Raw genomic sequence first — 23,911 nt, 5'->3', positions numbered from 1 at the left:
ATTTTTACACCCCCTCCAGACCTCGAGGGGGATGTGGGGGTGGGCGAAAAAATGCTCAAGCTTCCATTATACTCGTTACTTGAAACGAGCATCCAAGCATTAGGAATTGTTCAAGTAACAAGCACAAGAGTATTTTAGTGCTCACTCATCTCTAATTTTTACTAAAATAAGTGTTTACATAGCATGTTCTGCATGAAGGGGCTAAAGAGCCATTTAGGTGGTGTTGCTCACGCTGGCCTGACCATAACCATGCCCTTTCTGATTTTATTGAAGTCCTGTAAATCAAGACAGATCAGCACAATCCCGAGTATTATGATTTGCTTGACTCAAGTAACGAGTACCCGAGCATTTTAGTGCTCGCTCTTCACTAAATACGAGCAAAGGGTCCCTTGCAACATTTGCCCCTGAGGAAGCCGCACTCATAGAGGTGATATGTGTGGGGTAGACCCTCTCCAGTCTTCTATCCATTGCTGGACACTTCAATTTAATATTTTTTTTTTTTACAAACTGACACTTGGTTACTGGTTGTGCTGGTGTAATATGCATGGATGCTGTATTTGCACACCATTCATACAGCGTACTTTAGGTCTCCTTCACACGTCTTGTTGATTCCATAAATGGAAAACCAATACCAGTGAGGTCTGTGGTCCGTGTCCATGTACCATCCGTATGTCAGTATGACACACTCCCTGTGGTATCCGTGTGCTATCCGTGTTCATCATCAGAGTGACTGGAATAGAATGAAGAATGCAAATAACAGATGTTTAGGTGTTAGATGTGGAAGGATAGAGATAGGAAAAAATGCATGGGGTCCCCCCAATATCCTATTCACAAATGGCATTTGCTGACTACAACTCATCAGCTGATTGCAGGGAGACCAGGTGAGAATGATGAGAGTTATATAGCTATATACACCGATAGCTGCTACTGCGCAGCTGCGGTGGGCGCCATTTTCAAATTGATTTTTTTTCCTAGCTGAATAACATGAAGGGCAGCTATTATTGGAACATAAAACATGCGATTATGCTCCAGAACAGGTGCCATGGCCAACACTTACCTGCAGAAGTTTATTTTTATTTTTAAGTATGTACAGATATTCATTACACAAACTAGGGGGCAGGTCACTGAAGGATCAGAGACCTGTCAGCAGTCTGCATTATGAATATCTAATCAGAGCACCACATGCAGACCCCCCTCCAGGCCCACCTTAGGGCACGAGTATATCATTAACTATAAACTGAAAATAAAGATTAAAGAACAACCATGAGGCTATGTGCCACAGTCAGTAATCGGCAGCGCTTTGGACGCAGAACATGTCCACTCCGTCCAAAGTGCTACCGGCTTTTGAACGCAGGTGATTCCGCATGTGTTCATTGAACCGTGCAGAATCACCGCACCCAATACATTGGACTGGTTTATTTATCTTGCGGAGACTGAGCGTCTCCGCAAGATAAATAGATATGCTGCAGTTTGGAAAGACGCACCGCATGTCCGTCTCCGCAGGGAAACCCCTGGTGCCAGCGCACAAATAGTGGGCATGGGATTTCTTGAAATCCCATCCACTATGTTGTAACATCTGGCCACTGCAGGTTGGATGCTGTGGATGTTCGCAGCATCCAACATTTACTGACCGTGGGAACATACCCTAAGACGGATTTCATCAACCAATTTTAATCAGTATAGCGGCGCCAACCTGACACTGTCTGTAGGTTACTGTGCACAATCCTGCTGACAGGTTCCCTTTAAAAAACAGACTGCTTACGAACCAAAAAAAAACGAACTTGTGAAGGAGGTCTTAGTCCTATTTTTCAGGATATGCTACATAAATAGATATGGATATCTGGATCATGTGTTCTATTACTCTATATTGTCCTTAATATTATGTTGTTGCAAGATTTATAATATCCCCTTAGTGACTGGGCCAATTTTTTTAAATCTGACATGTGTCACTTTATGTAGTAATAACTCTGGAATGCTTCAACATATCCCATTGATTTTAAGATTTTTTTGTGACACATTGTACTTTATGGTAATGACTTTATGGTAATGATACATGTAGGTTGATAGGTTTTGTGTTTATTTATAAATATAATAAATCAAAAATATCAAAAATATGACCATTTTTTTTTAAATTGTAATTTTCAAACTTTTAATGATTAGCCCTTTAATCCAGATAGTCACATCACACAAAAACATTAATAAATAAAATTTCTCTCATGTCTGCTTTACATAAGCACAATTTGTAAAATGTTTTTTTATTTTGTTAGCATTTTAGGAGGTTTAAAAATGGAGCAGTACTTTCCATTTTTTAAGGAAATTTACAAAACTAATTTTTGATAGGGATCTGTTCAGATTTGAAGTGACTTTGGGGGTCCTATATATTAGAAACCCCCCAATATGATACCATTTTATAAAACGCATCCTTCAACGTATTCCAAATTGCTTTCAAGTAGTTCATTAACCCTTCAGATGCTTTTCAGGAATTAATGCAAAGTGGCATGACAGGAATAAAAAAGTTTCTTTTTACCGTCTCAGTTTTGATAACTTTTTAACAGGCCGCTATGGCCGGTAGACGCTACGGTTGTTATTTGGCCATGAATTGCCATGGCAAACTGTGTTGGTCCATTACTGCATCCTCTAGGAATGCTCAACAATCCATGGTGGATAACTAGCAGCCAGTATATAATTTACAGTAACTGCAGGATACTACAAGGAAAATGAAGAATTATTCTGTTCTCATTCAAATCAATAGATTATTCATGGATACGGGCGTAATTTCTTCCAGAAAGATGTTTTTTATAGATGCTATTCATACTGTTTTATAGATCCAGGACCAAAACTGAATATCACTTCTCTATTCCCTATTAGAGTATTTGAAAAAACTCAATAGTCTCTCAATTTTGTCTGGAGAATCCCTCAGTTTGAATTGCAAAAGGGCCAGGAGGTTTATTTTAACACCCTCCCAAAAATGATTGTTTTGGGGTGTTTTGTAACTTTCTGGTGGCTTAAAAGGACTCTGTCATCACAGAATGACTGTTCAAACCAAGTACAGGTGCTCGGTGCTTCATGGCGGGATCAATCATTTATATACACCTTCCCACCTCATTGGTTTCTATCTGTCTCCACCCTTCTTTGGCTTTTTAGAAGCCAGAGCTGTCAACCAAAGAAGAGGGGGTGGAGATTGAGAGAAATCAAGCAGATGGGAAGGTGTTTATAAATGATTGGCCTCGCCATGAAGCACCGAGCTGTGGGACTTAGATTGAACAGTCATTCTGTGTTGAGAGTCCCTTTAAATATTCTAATTGTGGACAATAAAATGTTGGAAAGTATGTAAAATACAGACAATAAACCAGCAGGGGATAAATAACAACTCCATTAGATTACAAGGAAATTAAATTAAGTTTCATTGACACTCTTAATTCAGAATTCAACATAAGAACAAAGACAAGGTAGCTTTAAATTTACATTTTCTTAATACCTACTAACTTTGTGATCAATATAATATCTGCTATATCTATGTTTCTTTTTTTTTTTAACTCACAGAAGTCTTTTACAGGAACTGTCATTGTTTATCTGCACTATTCCGGTATGTCACCATCGATCTGTTTGTCTAGCCTTTGTATTCTCTTAAGAGCCTTGGCACAGACAATTATGGAGGTCACTGTGTGCTTGACACTGAGGATACTGAATGGCTGGCACTTATGATGATACAGTGAGGCTGACACTGTTATGGGGGAACTGTGTGGATGGCTCTGTTATGGTGGGGCATGGAAAGGTTGGTGTGCTTATGGAAGCATTGTGTAGCTAGCACTATTGTGGGGGAATTGTGGTTGGAGCTTTTACAAACAGGCACTTTGTTATTGACACTGTTAAGAAGTTGCTGAGTGATTGTGACTGTTTAGGGGCACCCTGTGACTGGTATAGTTAGGAGAAGCGCTGTGCAGCTGGCTCAAAAATGGAAGTGAAGATGGAATTTATGTATTTTATTTAAAGAAAATGAAAAAAAAAAGTATAAACAAAACAATGTAATGCCTAGCGCACAACAGAAAAGGCACTGCACATCTGGATATGCTATTAATGTCTGAGATGCAGCGATCCATCTCTGGGGTCCACGTATATCAGGAGAATGAGGATCCACTGGCAAATGGTTAGTTCTTTAGATATAGAGATAAGGTAAAGAAACAAACCTCACCAGCTCTCTCTTACAGATCACAATTTTATAAAGTTATTATATATAGCAGTAATGCCATTTAATATTCATACTGTATATTCAATGTTTGCAAACATCTTAGTACATATGAGTTGCCCGCCAGGGCCGTGGGGTACTCAGTACCGGGTCCGGTAATTAACAGGGGATGTCACGGTGGCGACAACCCAGTCCATGGCCCTGGGCGCCCATGTTAAAGGAAAAGTCTTTAAAGGGGTTTTGAATAAAGTTTGTGTTCGTGACGCCACCTGTGGTTCTTGGTCAGAGGTGACCGACGCTGCTTAAAGGGGTCCACTGGGGTGATGTTATGGCAGCTAAGATGGTATAGCTTCCCACAGTTGAAGCTGGGTCCCCAGAGCTCCCGATGTACAGATGAAGATGGTGGGTGGTGTAGTAAGAAACAGAGGACACAAGTTTGCAGTCTCTTTACCTGGTTTACTGAAGACTTCAGGCAGCCACAACCCAGGGCACCAGATCACAGGTACAGGCAGGATCTGGGCGGCTTGGAAGCGAGTTCAGAGTCCCCTTTACCAGGTGGAGTTAGAAGCAGGGCCGGCGTCAGCGGACGGCAGGGTCGGGCAGATGCCGGGGCCCCCTGACTTCTGGGGGCCCCCCGGCCCCCAGGATCCGACGGCAATTTTTTTTTATTTTTTTTTTCTTACTTGTGACTGGCCGCCGACTCGCCGATCCAGAGACAGAGGGGACGGAGGAGACGGAGTCCCCGCTGAAAGCCCCGCCCAGCCATATGTTGCCCGGCCCCTCCACGCGGAACGTCCTTCAGCCGTTGCTTGCTGGACCCGGAAGCGAGCCACTGCTGCACCCCGGCGGAATTGAATCCGGACGCAGAACCCGCCGGCTCGCAGGACACAGGTGGCTCTGTCTGACAGTGTCACAGTCACAGAGGCTCTGTGATATTGTAAGCTGGCCACCTGGTGTTAGTCACGTGAGTGGGCTGCGTTTCCATGCTGGGGCCAGGGACAGGAAATTGTGTTGTGGGTGTGCTTGTGCGACATTACTCCAGAATCCACAAGCACACCCACATCAACCATCAATTCTGATATACATGGGGCAGTACCACTCCCTTTAACCCTTTCAATAAGGAAGCTAGACCAGTTTTTACAAAGAATGTCCTTTTTATGCATGGTCAAACTGGTGAACAGAGAGTAATAGGTTAAGCATTCTTCATCACCCTTCCTGTAGTACACCAGCTCCTTTCCCAGAGTCACAGTTAGTATTTTGTTTCCGGCAACAGGTACTGCAAAGGAAGGAGGAAAAGTTTGGAATACGTGCTTTATCCTAGGTGTGGGGTCCACCACCGGCTCCAGACCACGGCCGTCGGCCGTCCACTTACTTGCCCATCTCGATCTCCCCATCTCCCCTCGTATCGGCAGGTTCACCGCCGCTGGCCCGCTGCACACCACTGTCACCACACCTGCCCGCCAGAACCAGCAGACAGCAGCCAGTAACAGTAAGTACTCAATTAACGTCCACTATGTATATACATATGTGTTACTGACTGTGTATATATCATATGTATTTGTATATATGTGTGAGTGTGTGAGTGAGTGTGTGCGTGAGTGTGTGTGTGTGTGAGTGCGTGTGTGTGCGTGGCAGCGTGAGTGAGAATGAGTGTGTGCGCACACAGCCAATATAATGAATAAACATTACTTTCCTTGACTGAACTACATGTGGAAGTGCTGCGTTATACACTATATATGGGGGAAGGGGGGGCCCCGGCCCAGGACCATTCTTTGAACATGGGCCCTTTGGCCTCTGTGTCCGCCACTGGTCCTATGTGACATAGGAGCGCAGACACAGGGAGCCGTCCGGTCCGCTGGAGCCACGGCGCATGGCAGCGCAAACTGAGCCGCTGAAGCCGCTGTGGAACATCAGCGCACACTCAACGCCGGGGATGCGAGCATCCTGTCCGCTGAAGCCACTGCCGCTCACCGCCTGACAGCATTTTTGTAAGTACACTGCATGGTATATATATATATATATGACCATGCTAGTAACGGTTGGACCCCCTTTTGCCTTCAGAACTGCCTCAATTCTTCGTGGCAGAGATTCAACAAGGTGCTGGAAGCATTCCTCAGAGATTTTGGTCCATATTGACATGATGGCATCACACAGTTGCCGCAGATTTGTCGGCTGCACATCCCTGATGCGAATCTCCCGTTCCACCACATCCCAAAGATGCTCTATTGGATTGAGATCTGGTGACTGAGGAGGCCATTTGAGTACAGTGAACTCATTGTCATGTTCAAGAAACCAATCTGAGATGATTCTAGCTTTATGACATGCACATGGCGCATTATCCTGCTGAAAGTAGCCATCAGATGTTGGGTACATTGTGGTCATAAAGGGATGGACATGGTCATCAACAATACTCAGGTAGGCTGTGGCGTTGCAACGATGCTCAATTGGTACTAAGGGGCCCAAAGAGTGCCAAGAAAATATTCCCCACACCATGACACCATGATGGATCCATGCTTTCATGTTGTTTACGCCAAATTCTGACCCTACCATCCGAATATCGCAGCAGAAATTGAGACTCATCAGACCAGGCAACGTTTTTCCAATCTTCTACTGTCCAATTTCGATGAGCTTGTGCAAATTGTAGCCTCAGTTTCCTGTTCTTAGCTGAAAGGAGTGGTACCCGGTGTGGTCTTATAATGGCGGTGATGTGGAGAAGCCGGAGATGATGGGGACATGATAGCAGTGAGGCAGAGAATAATAGTGGTGATGCAAAGATGATAGGGACATGTTGGCAGTGATCCACAGTATAATGGCGGTGATGCGGTCATGCGGAGATGATGGGGACATGATGGCGGTGATGCAGAGAATAATGAAAGTGATGTAGAGATGATGATGATGGGGACATGATGGTGCTGATGCAGAGAATAATGGCGGTGATGCAGAGATGATCGAGACATGATGGCGGTGATAGGAAAAATAATGACGGTGATGCGGAGATGATGGCGGCGATCCCTTTTTATTTTTTTTAGGCTAAAATGGATAGCACGGATCAAGGCCAAGAACTGGCAAGTCAACATGGACCTCCTACAAAGAAGTACAAGTCTGGAAGTCAGAAAAGAAAAGATAAACAGTTATTGGGGGACAAAATCAAGAAGCTACCTTCTATTGATCGTTTCTTCAGGAAGAGTGCATCTAAAGAGAATGAAGAATCTGTGATTTCTACCATGTCTGATGTGCAGCCAAATGTTAGTGGCTCATTAGAAGCGTGTTCCAACATTGAGGAAATAGGTGACATGCCTTTGGATTCTCCAGACCAGCCAGTCCTGCCCTGTCATCCTGGACCTGTGCCAGAACTCAGTGATGATCCAGCAAAATGGCCTGATGTAATCACCAACCTTCAGAGATGCCAAACTATCAAAAGGGGACCTAAACAAGTAAATCTTCACGATTTTCCACTCACAGATTTTCCGGATGGTAGTAAGAGACGATTTTCTTCTGTTCATTATTACAGGGTGATAGGTACTGGAGAAAAGGTTCCACGTGATTGGCTAATATACTCAATGCTTGGTGACTCCATATATTGTTTTTGTTGTCGGTTATTTGACAATCAAAGTAGATCAATATTCTCCAGCCCAGGTGGATTTAAAGACTGGAAGCATGTCGGTGGTAAGGGATCTTTGCACCTCCATGAAGTATCTAGCAGCCACATGTCTAATTATGTCAAGTGGAAAGAGCTAGAGGCAAGCATCAGTTCAGAGAGAACTATTGATAAAGATTTGCGCCAACAACTCCGTTTAGAAGAACAGCGGTGGCGTGAAGTATTGTTGAGATTGTTAAAAGTTATTCGATGGATGGCAAAAAATAATCTGCCATTTAGAGGATCGTCAGATACAGTGTTTACAGAACAAAATGGAATTTTTCTGCAGTTACTGGAGTTAATCTCCGATTTTGATCTGGTTCTGAAGGAACACTTGCAGCGTGCTAAAGAAGGAACCAATGTCCACTACCTAAGTAAGGATATGCAAAACAAGTTCTTGCAACTGATCGCAGAAGCAGTGATTGAAATAATAATTCAAAAGGTAAAACAAGCTAAATTTTTCAGTATAATAGTGGACTGTACACCAGACATCTCCAAAAAAGAGCAGTTGTCACTTGTGCTGCGATATGTGGAGATTGATAAAATAACAAAAACAGTGGAGGTAAAGGAAAGTTTTCTGCAATTCGTTCATGTCACAGAAACAACTGGAAGAAGTCTTGCAGGAGTTGTTTTGGAAAGACTGAGCGAACATGGATTATGTGTATCTGACATTCGAGGTCAATGCTACGACAATGGTGCCAATATGAGGGGGCAATACAAAGGAGTGCAGGCCATAATTTTAGAAAAAAATCCCTATGCCTTTTTTGTACCCTGTTCGCCACATAATTGGAACCTTGTCATTGTACACGCTGCTGAAAGTTCGAGCCAAGCCAAACGTTTTTATGACGTCCTAAATCGCCTTTATACATTTTTCTCTGGAGCGACAAAAAGGTGGGAAGTGGCCAAAGAGCATTTGTCACAGTTGACACTTAAGGCTTTGTCTCAGACACGGTGGTGTGCTCGTCTTCAATCATTGAAAGCTGTTTTATTACAGTTTCCCCAGCTTGTCGAAGCCCTAGAAGTATTTGTACATGGTACTACTACTACATATTCAAGTGACACATACAGCGAGGCAAAGTTTTTATTAGACTGCATATGCTCATACCCTTTTGTTGTCGCATTATGTGTTTGGTATGATGTCCTTCTGCAGGTTAATCAAATTAGCCTGGCTGTCCAGACAAAGACCATTAATCTCGCTGATGTCCTTCCACTTGTCGAATCTGTGACTGCTTCTTTTAAAGAATATTTGTCATCAGGATTCAAAACAGCAGAAAGTAAAGCTGCTGGTATTTGTGAAAAGCTCGATATCCCGATTGTGTACCCAACTCACAGAATGAGAAAAAAAACTCGACAATGCAGTGATAAAGATTGTCAAGAGCCAGCATGCCAGCAAGCAAGTAGTGGATCGTCATTTTTAGACACAAGGACTGAATTTGAAGAAACTTACTTCAAGCCTCTGCTTAACACCGTCCTTGAGGAAATAGATACAAGATTTAATTTTTTGAAACAATTCACTACCAAATTTGGATTTCTAACGGACCTCAAGAAATCAGCCTCTGATGGATCGGTGCTGGAGCAACACTGTTTAAACTTTTCTGATCCAGCAGTTGATGGGGAGGATATGCTGGAAGAATGTAAAACACTGGCTAGGATGTTGCCAGATGATCATCTAAGCCCACAAGAGACTTTGCAGTATATAGTGTCTCACTCACTGTACTTGACATTTCCTAATCTTGTTTTAGCATTGCAATTGCTGTTAACTGTTCCTGTCTCAGTGGCATCAGCTGAAAGGAGCTTCAGCAAACTGAAGCTGATTAAGAACTACCTCAGGTCCCAGATGTCTCAGGACAGGTTAAATGCTTTGGCCGTTCTTTCCATTGAGGCAGAAGAAGCTGAGTGTGTAGATTTTAATGACGTTATACACCGTTTTGCTTCAGAGAAATCAAGAAGAAAGGTTTAAAGGAGCACCTAAGAAAAGTAACTACTGTTAAAGATCTAGCAAAAGGCATAAATTGTTTAAATTTGTTTAGAAGTTTACAACTTACAGAGAAGCAAATTTATCAAAAGTTTCCCTGATATATTGCACTTTCTCTATTTTGCACTAGTGTTTTTATAAAGTTTACATAGTTTTTTTCTAAATAAAATATTTGGGTCTCTGTGGTCCCTGCTGTTTTACTGTCGCCACATGATTTGCTCCACAAGGGGGCCCACTGAGGTTCTGTCGCCCAAGGGCCCATGAAAACCTGGAGCCGGCCCTGGTTAGAAGCCTTCCTACTAGTGCCGTGAAGTAGTCCCTTGCTGCCTGTGCCTTCTCTCAAGGTCCTCACTGTTCTCTCTGTTCTCCTTAAAGGTGGGACACTAACCCGTATGACAGGTGGCTCGAACCTTTTTACAGGGTCTCTATCACGATCCAGGCTCCATGCGCCACTGTGTCTCCAGGTGTTAGGGCGGACAGGTGACGTGTAGTCCAGCTGTCCTGTCGGTTTCTGCTGTAAGTCTTGGAGTCCCTCACAACCTCGGTCTTCTGGCTACCGGTGTCTGCGGTCTGTAGGGAGGTAGCCCAGTTGCTCTCTACAAATTGTTTGGCTTTCTGTTCCATCTCTTTGCTTCAGGAGCTGCAGCACCCTCGTGGCTGCACAGCCCTCTCTCATCCGTTCTGCCTCAGGCTGCTCCAGTCTGCTGTCTGGCACTCACTGACTGACCTCTCTTTCCCCTCCAGACCAGAATATATATAGGGGAGCCACCCATAAGTTGGATCGGAGCTCCCTCTTCTGGCCTGGAGTGTGAACATGTTGCATGTTTGTGTGTACATGATAAAGAAGATCTTCCCTTGCTTCCAAGCGTGACATCACTCTCCCCGTGAGGAAAGCAATGCCACTGTGACACCCAGGAACCTGGGGTGTCACACATACAATGCTTGGTTTGTATATAATCCCATCATAGTAGCTTGTACCTGTTTACACTTGTTTCATTCTGTTAAAAGGTGCTGGTCAGTTTTTTTTGCAGTATACGTTTGGGGGAAGTGACTGCCTCCTTAGTTGGCTGAGCTCCTCCTCGCACAAGGACCAGTGAAAGGTTGTTTTGATTAGTGCTTGATCCTTCTTGCCCTTTAAATTTGTAGGATTTAGCCCAGGAAACGTAAAAATGGCTAGGGTCCCATCAACAATAAAAAAGATAACGTTCAATGATAAGCATTGTCATGGCTGCTGAGCACACACAAAGTGTCAAATCTGTGTAATAAGTATCTTAATTTTATAACTCCACAAAGTACTAATGTAATTTAAAATGCATATATTCAATGACTGCATATACAGTGGGCACGAAAAGTATTCAGACCGCTTTAAATTTATCACTCTTTGTTTCGTTGCAGCCATTTGGTAAATTCAAAAAATTTCTTTTTTTTCACATTAATGTGCTCTGCACCCCATCTTAACTGAAAAAAACAGAAATGTAGTTATTTTTGCAAATTTAATAACAAAAGAAAAACTGAAATATCACATGGTCATAAGTATTCAGACCCTTTGCTCAGAGACTCATATTTAAGTCACATGTTGTCCATTTCTTTGTGACCTCAGACTTGGTCGAACACCTTCCAACAAGACAATGACCCTAAGCACACAGCTAAAATAACAAAGGAGTGGCTTCAGAACAACTCTGTGACCATTCTTGACTGATCCAGCCAGAGCCCTGACCTAAACCCAATTGAGCATCTCTGGAGGGACCTGAAAATGGCTGTCCACCAACGTTCACCATCCAACCTGAAGGAACCGGAGAGGATCTGCAAGGAAGAATGGCAGAGGATCCCCAAATCCAGGGGTGAAAAACTTGTTGCATCATTCCCAAGAATACTCATGGCTGTACTAGCTCAAAAGGTGCGTCTACTCAATACTGAGCAAAGGGTCTGAATACTTATGACCATGTAATATTTCAGTTTCTATTTTTTTATAAATTTGAAAAAATTACAACATTTCTGTTTTTTTCAGTCAAGATGGGGTGCAGAGTGTACATTGATGAGAAAAAAATGAACTTTTTTGAATTTACCAACTGAGTGCAATGAAACAAAGAGTGAAAAATGTAAAGGAGTATGAATACTTTCCATACCCACTGTTAGTGTTGAGCATTCCGATACTGCAAGTATCGGGTATCGGCCGATATTTGCTGTATCGGAATTCCGATACCGAGTTCCGATATTTTTGTGATATCGGAAAATCGGAATCGGAAGTTCCCAGTGTATGGTTCCCAGGGTCTGGAGGAGAGGAGACTCTCCTTCAGGCCCTGGGATCCATATTCATGTAAAAAATAAAGAATTAAAATAAAAAATATGGATATACTCACCCCTCCGGCGGCCCCTGGACCTTACCGATGTAACCGGCAGCCTCCGTTCCTAAGAATGAGGAGTTTAGGACCTGCGATGACGTCGCGGCTTGTGATTGGTCGCGTGAGCGGTCACATGAGCAGTCACGCGACCAATCACAAGCCGCGACGTCATCGAAGGTCCTAAACTCCTCATTCTTAGGAACGGAGGCTGCCGGTTACATCGGTAAGGTCCAGGGCTCGTCCGAGGGTGAGTATATCCAGATTTTTTATTTTATGTTTTTTACAGCTGTCATGTGCGCGCAATAGCGGCGGGTGAAATCGCGATCACCCGCCGCTATTAACTAGTTAAATGCCGCTGTCAAACGCAGACAGCGGCATTTAACTACCGCATCCGGCCGGGCGGCCGGAAATGAGCGCATCACCGACCCCCGTCACATGATCGGGGGTCGCCGATGCTTGTATATTGTAACCATAGAGGTCCTTGAGACCTCTATGGTTACTGATCGCCGGTGGCTGTGAGCGCCACCCTGTGGTCGGCGCTCACAGCACACCTGCATTTTAGCTACATAACAGCGATCTGATGATCGCTGCTACATAGCAGAGCCGATCGGGCTGTGCCTGCTTCTAGCCTCCCATGGAGGCTATAGAAGCATGGCAAAAGTTAAAAAAAAAAGTTAAAAAAAATGTGAAAAAAATAAAAAAAATATAAAAGTTTAAATCACCCCCCTTTCGCCCCAATCAAAATAAATCAATAAAAAAATAATCAAACCTACACATATTTGGTATCGCCGCATTCAGAATCGCCCGATCTATCAATAAAAAAAAAGCATTAACCTGATCGCAAAACGGCGTAACGAGAAAAAAAAATCGAAACGCCAGAATTACGTTTTTTTGGTCGCCACGATTTGCATTAAAATGCAATAACAGGCGATCAAAAGAACGCATCTGCACCGAATTGGTATAATTAAAAACGCCGTCTCGGCACGCAAAAAATAAGCCCTCAACCGACCCCAGATCATGAAAAATGGAGACGCTACGAGTATCGGAAAATGGCGCAATTTTATTTATTTTTTTTTTGCAAAGTTTGGAATTTTTTTTCACCACTTAGGTGAAAAATAACCTAGTCATGTTAGGTGTCTATGAACTCGTACTGACCTGGAGAATCATAATGGCAGGTCAGTTTTAGCATTTAGTGAACCTAGCAAAAAAAACAAACAAAAAACAAGTGTGGGATTGCACTTTTTTTGCAATTTCACCGCACTTGGAATTTTTTTCCTGTTTTCTAGTACATGCCATGGTAAAACCAATGGTGTCATTCAAAAGTACAACTCGTCCCGCAAAAAATAAGCCCTCACATGGCCAAATTGACGGAAAAATAAAAAAGTTATGGCTCTGGGAAGGAGGGGAGTGAAAAATGAAAACGGAAAAACGAAAAATCCCACGGTCATGAAGGGGTTAAAATTATGTGTCTCTAGATTTTTGTACTTTTTAAACATATGTTTTGCTAATTTTTTCTATTATTTGAGTTTTCTCATCATGTATCTACATTGCTGAAAAATCTTATTAATTTATGTTTGGCACTTTATTTGAAGACTATAACATACAGTGGGGGAAATAAGTACCGTATTTGATCCCTTGCTGATTTTGTAAGTTTGCCCATTGACAAAGACATGAACAGTCTATAATTTTAAGGGTAGGTTAATTTTAACATTGAGAGATAGAATATTAAAATAAAATTATCTAAATTATATAAATTTATTTGCATTTTGCAGGGAGAAATAAGTATTTGATCCCCTTCCAACCATTAAGAGTTCTGGCTCCTACAGACCAGTTAGACGCTTCTAATCAACTCGTTACCTGCATTAAAGACAGCTGTCTTACATAGTCACCTTTATAAAAGACTCCTGTCCACAGACTCAATTAATCAGTCAGACTCTAACCTATACAACATGGGCAAGACCAAAGAGCTTTATAAGGATGTCAGGGACAAGATCATAGACCTGCACAAAGCTGGAATGGGCTACAAAACCATGCATAAAATGCTGGGTGAAAAGGAGACAACTGTTGGTGCAATAGAAGGAAAATGGAAAAATACAAAATGACTGTCAATCGACATCAATCTGGGGCACCATGCAAAATCTTACCTCGTGGGGTATCCTTGATCATGACGAAGGTGAGAGATCAGCCTAAAACTACACAAGGGGAACTTGTTAATGATCTCAAGGCAGCTGGGGCCACAGTTGCCAAGAGAACCATTGGTAACACATTACGCCGTAAAGGTTTAAAATCCTGGAGTGCCCACAAGGTCCCCCTGCTCAAGAAGGCACATGTGCAGGCCTGTCTGAAGTTTGCCAATGAACACCTGGATGATTCTGTGAGTGACTGGGAGAAGGTGCTGTGGTCAGATGAGACAAAAATTTAGGTCTTTGGTATCAGCTCAACTCGCCGTGTTTGGAGGAAGAGAAATGCTGCCTATGACCCAAAGAACACCATCCCCACTGTCAAGCATGGAGATGGAAACATTATGTTTTGGGGGTGTTTCTCTGCTAACGGCACAGGATTACTTCACCACATCAATGTTAGAGTGGATGGAGTCATGTACCGTAAAATCCTGAGTGACAACCTCCTTCCTTCTGCCAGGACTTTAAAAATGGGTCGTGGCTGGGTCTTCCAGCAAGAAAATGACCCAAAACATACAGCCAACGCAACAAAAGAGTGGATCAAAAAGAAGCACATTAAGGTCATGGAGTGACCTAGCCAGTCTCCAGATCTTAATCCCATTACAAACTTATGGAGGGAGATGAAGCTCCGAGTTGCCAAGCGACAGCCTTAACATCTTAATGATTTAGAGATGATCTGCAAAGAGGAGTGGACCAAAATTCCTCCTGACATGGGCGCAAATCTCATCATCAACTACAAAAAAAGTCTGACTGCTGTGCTTGCCAACAAAGGTTATGTCACCAAGTACTAAGTCTTGTTTGTCAGAGGGATCAAATACTTCTTTCTCACTGCAAAATGCAAATAAATTTATATAATTTATACAATGTGATTTTATTTTTTATATTCTATCTCTCAATGTTAAACTTAACCTACCCTTAAACTTATAGACTGTTCATGTCTTTGTCAGTGGGCAAACTTACAAAATCAGCAAGGGATCAAATACTTATTTCCACAACTGTAGCACTTACATCCAAGACTGAAGCTCTCTAATCACGTATCTACATCTAATTAATCTATCTATGGTACTTATAACGTAAATATGGGGGTTATAACATAGCTCTTGTATCTGTGATATAATAAATTATCCACACTTTTGAATTTCAGGACATAGATTAATGGCAAATATACCATGATTTATTTATATTGTTTTCATCAATAAGGCAAATACCAGTGATTGATGTCGCTATAACAACCTTTTTGTATAGCATTTAATTACGTAATATTCTTGTGGGAATACCCCTCCCCCTCCTGAGCTGTTTTTTACCATTTTAACATGTGCTTGTTCTGTGTTGGTTTCATATTTGATTTATTTATATAATAAAGTACATATATTTTTTCATAAATTGACCTTGCGTCTCTAAATACTTTTCTTTGGGATTGTATCTATGTCTTTTTATTTGAGATTTACTATTAGTTCAATATTGGTATTTCATTTTGTTTTGCAGAATTGATACCACCCTTTCCATAGCCTGGAAGAGATCATTTATATAAAGCGATAAAAGATGATTTCTCAACAACAAGAGATGAGACATACAGGTAGGACTTTTTCAAAAGTCTATAACCTGTATGCTTAGTTTAGATATGTCAAATGTGGTGTCAGATTCCATTTAACCCCTTTGTGACGGAGCCAAATTTTTAAAATCTGACCAGTGTCACTTTATGTGGTAATAACTCTGGAATGCTTCACCAAATCCCAGTGAATCTGATATTGTTTTTTCGTGACACATTATACTTTATGATAATTGTACATTTACGTTTATATGTTTTGTTTATTTATAAAAAATATGAGAAATTTGAGAAAAATGTTAAAAAATTAGCAATTTTTAAACTTTGAATGATTATCCCTTTAATCCAGATAGCCATGCCACAGCAAAACATTAATAAATAAAATTCCCCTCATGTCGGCTTTACATCAGCACCATTTCTAAAATGTTCTTTTATTTTGTTAGCATTTTAGGAGTTTTAAAAATGTAGCAGGAATTTTTCATTTTTTCAAGGAAATTTACAAAATTTATTTTTTTAGGGACTTATCCATGTTTGAAGTGACTTTAGGGGTCCCATATATTTGGAAACCCCAAAAGTGATACCATTTTAAAAACAGCACCCCTAGACATATTGAAAACTGCTGTCAGGTAGTTTATTAACCCTTCAGGTGCTTTTCAGGAATTAAAGTGACATGACAGAAATGAAAATGTGTATTTTTACCACCTAAATGCCTCTAACTTCTGAACAGATTACTAGAGCTGTCAGACTCTTAGGCCAGAATTTGATCATGAATTGCCAATCGCAAACATCAGGACCACAAAATCATGATCTGAGGGAACCAATTGGGATAAAGAGGAAGCCCCCACACTCTGTTAACCATTTATAATGATGTAGTCACTATTGACAGCAGCATCTAAGGGGTTAAACAGATTTGGACGGTGCAAACACTGATCATGGCTGATGCAGCAAGTTGTCAGCTATAGTGTACAGCCGACAGCTGCTGGATTGTCTCGTGTACGGGGAGGCTATTCTCTTATATCTCAGGTCAGTTAAAAGACGTATTGGCGGTCATTAAGTCCGCACCCGCGAGCATGTGCTGGGAATACAGGTCGCAAGGGAAATTGAAGATGTCTTTGTATTGAAAACGATTCTGAAACATTTCAAAATTCATCACAACTGTGATCCTTCACTATTGAAAGTCATTGGCATTGACTTGATCCTGGCAAGGATGTAGGCCAAATGGATATGGACGTTGGATACCGTTTCTCCACATGGCCTAAATGAAAATTTAAGCTTCGCCCCTTTTTGTAAACCATTATCTTCTTATTTTCTTTTATTACTTTTATTAATCTTAACATTTTGTAGAATCAGTGAGAATTTAATCTCATATGTATTGACAATCTTAATAATTTTAAAATATATATCTTTTTTAATTTTTTTAAACTTTTACATTTTTTATCCCGTGCTCTAACTATGTTACTAATTTAATAATTCTCTGACCTTAGAATGTGCTTTACTTACCTGGGATGGTCTTGACGTGATGGTCTTCTCTGGAATACTCATGCCGCTTCTTGGTGCTCCTCTATGGAGAACCGGCGTTCCTTGTGGATGTGTCCCTTTGGAGAGTCCTTCTTCCCCCCCATTTTGTGGGACCTAGGGGACTTCTACATACAGATTCACCTTTGGATCCGTTCTTTGGACGTAAAAGAATACATAATGTCATACTTACCATTTTATGTATTGTATGGTAGAATAGAATTTATGTATATTATTCTTATTATACAATTTTTACCCCTTTCCCATCCCCCTCCCTTCCTTCCCTTTCTTCTTTCTCTTCCCCTTTCCCCCTTCCTCCCTTCCCCGACCCCTCCCCTTCCTTTCCCCTTCACCACCATTTTTGTTTTACACATATGCGGATATATTATTACAATAAATCCAAAGGTAAAACACAAGAAGATGATGCGCACTCACGGGTCCAGTACTAAATGTCCTTTATTGAAACATGGAGACAAAAATCCGCGGGGAAGATAGAAGAACGTGCAAAAGAAAGGACAACAGCTGTTTCGCGCGGCTGCGCTTCTACAGGTCCTAATGACGGACGGACATGGGGGGGTGGGATATATAATGAATCCACACCTGGTGTCCTCCCCCTTTCCTCCGTCATAGGTGCTGTTATACACCCATTAAACAGAAAACGTGACTACGTTAAAATTACATATAAAACAAACATTTAAAAAGATATATGCGATGTGCTTTTTGAGAACTATAAACTAGAAGAACACTTAAGAATAAATATATTAACAATAAATCTTGTCCTTTTTCGTTATTTATACTATGTTGCTGAAAATACATTTTATAAAAAAACAGACATATCAAGTCTTTCGTTCAGGCCCATTGGTCCTGTTGCGCATGTGCGCAATATCCACCTAGCTTCACATCTTAAGAGGAGCTGGTTCAGATTCCCCCCTTGCTGCGGTAAGTGCATCCTTGCAATTCCTGCAAAACGGAGGGTTTGGACGTTACCTGCATGATGTTGTCTCACATGATTGATCAAACGGGGAACACCCTTCCCTGTACGTACTGAATTTAAATGTTCCCTTACTCGTACATAGAGGGGGCGGATTGTTTTTCCGATATAATAAAAACCGCAGGTACAGAAAGTAACATAAACAACATGTGTCGTTTTACAAGAAATAAAGTCCCTGATGGTATGGGAGATAGGCCCTATTTTTATGCTGTTACCTGTTATATGTTGAGGGCAAAGATTACACTGTCCACACCTAAAATTTCCTTTAGGAATACTCCTGTCTAACCAGTTTGTACGATCATTGGAGATACGGTTACGCACCAGCATATCTCTTATATTTCTGCCCCGCCGACTCGCAAACAAAGGTCCCTTTTCAAGTTTTTTCGTTAGGGCTTCATCTTTTCCCAAAATGTGCCAGTTCTTTCTAATAATTGATCTGATGTATGTATCCATGGGGCCGAATTTAAAACTAAATACGAACCGTTTCTCGTTGTTGTTTTTTTCTCCCCTATTGTGTGTGGAGAAATCCTCTTTTTCTGCTCTTGTTAGGGCCGCGTTAAGTAAGGGACGTGGGTATCCTCGTTTTTCGAAACGTTTGTACAATTCCTGTGATTGTCTCTTGAAACCCTGTTCACTGCTATTAATTCGTTTTACTCTTAAAAATAGACTGTAAGGTAAAGCCTGTTTTGTATATAAGGGATGGGCACTATTATAGTGCAAGAGCGCATTGGACGAGGTCGGTTTTCGATAAACTTCTGTGTTTAATTTCCCTTCCCTTATTGCTAATTTTACATCTAAAAATTCTAGTTGTTGATCACCGTATTGCGAAGTAAATTTCATATTCATATTATTAGTCTTGTTTAGAAATTCTACAAAATTTTCAAAATCATTTTTGGTACCGTCCCATATTATTAGGATATCATCCACGTATCTTATAAAAAGTTTTATGTGCCCCAAAAAAGGATTAATCTCAGAGTAGACATATTTTTCCTCAAAAAACGCCAAATAGAGGTTTGCCAGGGTACATGCGACCGACGTACCCATGGCAGTCCCCTCGCATTGCGTATACCAATGCTCATCAAATTTAAACGAAATTTTACAGCAAACACCTACAGACACGAATACCATCAATTTTGTATGTGATAGTCTGACATTTGTACTCAAACATAACGCGTTTAAATTTGATGAGCATTGGTATACTGGAGCATCTATGGGGCCATACTGAACAGTGCAGAGCATATAGGGCACAGCTATATAATGAGCATCTATGGGGCCAAACTGAACGGTGCAGAGCATTGTATATGTGGCACAGCTTTATATGGAGCATCTATGGGGCCATAATGAACGGTGCAGAGCATTCTATATGGCACAGCTATATATGGATAATATATGGGGCAATAATCAATGGTATGGAGCATTATATATGGCACAGCTTTATATGGAGCATCTATGGGGCAATAATGAATGGTATGGAGCATCTATTTTTATTTTTGAAATTCACCGGTAGCTGCTGCATTTTCCACCCTAGGCTTATACTCGAGTCAATAAGTTTTCCCAGTTTTTTGTGGCAAAATTAGGGAGGTCGGCTTATACTCGGGTCGGCTTATACTCGAGTATATACGGTATATTTTCTAATTTCGCTGTGTTGTACACTTTTTTTCACTATATTTATGGAGATCCCTAATATCCCTACTAGGAGCCTATATTTATGGTCTAATACACTGTAGGTTTATATTTATTTTCTTGGACCACCATCTACAATATTTATATTTCAATATTTTATATACTTTTTGTATAATTGTCCTGATATGTGCACACAACTTTTTCCAATGTATTATCTTTTATTCTAGTATAACTATTGTTAATATTCAATAACGATACATTTTTAATTTTATAATAATCTTGTCTGGACTTTCATGGTTTCTTCCATAGTTTTGGTGGTTGGCGTCTTCTCTCCCTAACCACTTTTTCATTGGTAACTCCGGGAACAGTCTATTACATTGTCTAATTTATGATTACTATCTTGTAGTCATTGTTACGCGTATATTGTTTCCTGAGGTGTTACTATACTATATAGACCACAAGTATGCAAATTACATAAATGTGATCATATGATCACATGCTTGCCATCATCAGCCGCTAGCCTGCAGTCTCATAGAGTGATTACAGACTTTTGTCCCAAGCTTGAATAATTATTAATTACACTTTGTAATCAGAGTAATTTGCTTTTTTCAATATTCCATGCTATATTACGGCTTTATGCTGGAAGCTAGAGCTGGATTAACAAATTTTGCAGATTATAAAGTACTGATTTAAAATATTTTAGTATTCCATGTAGAAAAAAATCCTTGCAGTCTATTTTTTTATAGGGCTGCCTGCCTTCGTGCTTTACTGTATATAGGCTGTGTGCAAAAGACAGGTCACGGACATGAAAACATAAAGTACACCGAAAACACCGTACAGAAGTCATCCGTCTTTCTACCTGCAGCATAGAATAGTTAGAAGTGTAACACTGGGCGTACAAGTATTAGAGACAGAAACATAATGGGAGTCATTTCCAAGAAAACTGACACACAGAGGAAATTTGTGCAACTTTAAGGGCAGGGCCAAAGCATAAAAAAAGACCAGGCTGAACGCCAATATGCTGTACTAAAATCAGGAAGTGAAAACAAGAAAAAAAAAGACGTAGCAGAAAGCAGGAAGATTTTAACAGTGAGAGAAATTTGAGAATTGTCTTTGCGTTTTCATTGCCAATACTTTATCCATGAGGGTCCTGCTGATTATCGATTGTTGGATGTTAATGGACCTAATCTGAACATATCGAATTAAGGATTCCTGGAAACACAGCAGGCCAAGGGGAAAGAAACTGAAAGCTAGCAGAGGGAAAGCTTCTGCTGTGGGGGAGGTAAGATTAACCATGTGAATTCTTGTAGTGTTTTTTTCACTGACAGGTCGTGCTTGCGTTTTCTTGCCTCTGTCATTATGGCTGTGAGTAGTTTTTCGTACATGTGCATGTGGTAAGATTTCCCCCTTCTGGCACTATTGGGTTAACTCTTATGAGAAGGTTAAAGGAAAGAGTGTGGAGTGCTGTTCACATAGCGTCTTCCGCATTTTAGATATTTGACGTTGATGTTGTGAAGAGACGATGTGGGGAGGTCGGAATCGAGATCTGATTGAAATTCTGAAAACATTTTTAGGCCTCGGAGGAATTTCATCAAGTGTCAACCACATTGTGGTGTCAGTAGAGGCTATGGACACATGAAAACGTAGACAAGTGGCTTCCTGGAAAGGTCCCTTATGTGTTTTGGGAAACATTTACTATAACACAGCAAAATACTGAGAGAAATGATGATAGCAGATGGTTAGACTCATCTCATGAAATCAGATATAGTTATGGCAGAAGCAGAGATGTGAAAACCGGATAAAACGTTATTATCCTGGCACCGAGAGGGATCCGAAAGAGAGATCATAAAATGTGAAAACAAATCAGGTGTTGTACTTGTAGTTAGGCCGTCACGCCTACAGAGCTGTGTATAGGACCTGACATGTACACTCACTGGCCACTTTATTAGGTACACCTGTCCAACTTCTTGTTAACACTTAATTTCTAATCAGCCAATCACATGGCGGCAACTCAGTGCATTTAGGCATGTAGACATGGTCAAGACAATCTCCTGCAGTTCAAACCGAGCATCAGTATGGGGAAGAAAGGTGATTTGAGTGCCTTTGAACGTGGCATGGTTGTTGGTGCCAGAAGGGCTGGTCTGAGTATTTCAGAAACTGCTGATCTACTGGGATTTTCACGCACAACTGTTATAATTTTCCCAATGGCAGGGAAATCAAAAATAACAAACGGACTAGCTCTCGGGTGATGGAAACTAAAGTGACCGTGACCTGAACCTGACACAACACTGGAAGTAGCCGGGGAGTGTTTCCTACGATGCCCTAGACACCACGCGCCAGCCGGAGATCTAACTACCCCTATCAGAGGAATATACAGGCCTGCCTTACCTCCAGAGATGAACCCCAAAAGGAGATAGCAGGCCCCCACAAATATTGACGGTGAGTCAAGAGGAAAAGACATACGTAGGATGAACAGCAGATTTAGCACAGTGAGGTCCGCTTACTAGATAGCAGAAGTACAGGAAAGAGTCACTTCACGGTCAACTTCAAAACACTACTCAAAAACACCATCCTGAAATTACTTTAAAACTCCAGTGACAACTCATGCCACTGGAGTGGCAATTCCAGTCCACGAGAGCTTCCAGCTGCAGAGAGTCACATTGCAGATAGCTGGACAAAAAATAACATTAACTAGGAACAAAATTCAACTTAGCTGAACTGGAACTTGAGGCAGGAGAATGCAACAGAATGCTACTGATACATTGTTGGCCGGCAGGCATCGGACCAGCAGCCAAGCAGCCTTAAATAGGAAACTCCCCTAATGGGTGTCAACAGGTGATCAAGGATAGAAGAAGGCAAATAAGTGGCAATACCATAAAACACCACCGGGGGAGCCCACAAACAGAATTCACAACAGTACCCCTCCCTTAAGGAGGGGGCACCGAACCCTCACCAGAACCACCAGGGCGATCTGGATGAGCACTATGGAATGCACGAACCAAATCAGGAGCATGAACATCAGATGCCGTCACCCAAGAATTATCCTCCTGACCATAGCCTTTCCACTTAACCAGATACTGAAGTTTCCGTCTGGAAACACGGGAGTCCAAGATCTTTTCTACCACATACTCCAACTCACCCTCAACCAGCACAGGAGCAGGAGGATCAGCAGACGGAACAACCGGCACCTCATACCTCCGCAATAATGACCGATGAAAAACATTATGAATAGTAAAAGATGCTGGGAGGTCCAAACGAAAGGACACAGGATTGAGAACCTCCAGAATCCTATAAGGGCCGATAAACCGAGGCTTAAACTTAGGAGACGAGACCTTCATAGGAACAAATCGAGAAGACAACCAAACCAGGTCCCCAACACAAAGACGAGGACCGACACGCCGATGACGATTAGTGAACTGTTGAGTCTTCTCCTGGGACAACTTCAGATTGTCCACAACCTGTCCCCAAATCTGATGCATTCTATCAACCACAGCATCTACTCCAGGACAATCCGAAGATTCCAATTGACCGGACGAAAAGCGAGGGTGAAACCCTGAATTACAAAAAAATGGAGAAACCAAAGTGGCAGAACTGGCCCGATTGTTAAGGGCAAACTCTGCCAATGGCAAAAAATCAAGCCAATCGTCCTGATCAGCGGACACAAAACACCTCAAGTAAGTCTCCAAGGTCTGATTAGTACGCTCAGTCTGGCCATTAGTCTGAGGATGGAATGCAGACGAAAACGACAAGTCGATGCCCATCCTGGCACAGAACGCCCGCCAAAATCTAGACACAAACTGAGTACCCCTGTCAGAAACTATATTCTCAGGAATACCATGCAAACGCACAACATTCTGAAAAAATAGAGGGACCAGCTCAGAGGAGGAGGGCAATTTGGGCAAAGGTACCAAGTGAA

General features: G+C 41.6%; 2 protein-coding genes and 1 long non-coding RNA gene across 5 annotated transcripts in view; 2 read left to right on the top strand and 1 right to left on the bottom strand.

The window, feature by feature from the left end:
* LOC143816831 (uncharacterized) overlaps positions 1-23,911 on the bottom strand; it is a 73,485-nt gene that overhangs the window by 30,525 nt on the left and 19,049 nt on the right. The gene's annotated exons all lie outside the window — the stretch shown is intronic.
* Positions 3,685-17,482, top strand: LOC143816832 (uncharacterized). The gene is made up of 3 exons (XR_013224005.1): positions 3,685-3,775; positions 15,806-15,896; positions 17,351-17,482. It is a non-coding gene; the product is annotated as an uncharacterized LOC143816832 (long non-coding RNA).
* The window catches only part of STAT6 (signal transducer and activator of transcription 6), a 285,544-nt gene continuing 282,651 nt past the window's right edge, over positions 21,019-23,911 (top strand). The window contains exon 1 of one of the 2 annotated variants that reach the window (XM_077297711.1): positions 21,019-21,277. The gene's annotated coding sequence lies outside the window, so the exon portion shown is untranslated. The remainder of the gene's footprint in view (positions 21,278-23,911) is intronic. The other variant, XM_077297710.1, reaches the window with a different exon arrangement.

The sequence above is a fragment of the Ranitomeya variabilis genome, chromosome 3, assembly GCF_051348905.1.
Source record: "Ranitomeya variabilis isolate aRanVar5 chromosome 3, aRanVar5.hap1, whole genome shotgun sequence".
NCBI classification, from domain to species: Eukaryota; Metazoa; Chordata; class Amphibia; order Anura; family Dendrobatidae; genus Ranitomeya; species Ranitomeya variabilis.
Note: the sequence above shows the minus strand (reverse complement) of the source record. Positions and strands in the feature narration are given on the sequence as shown.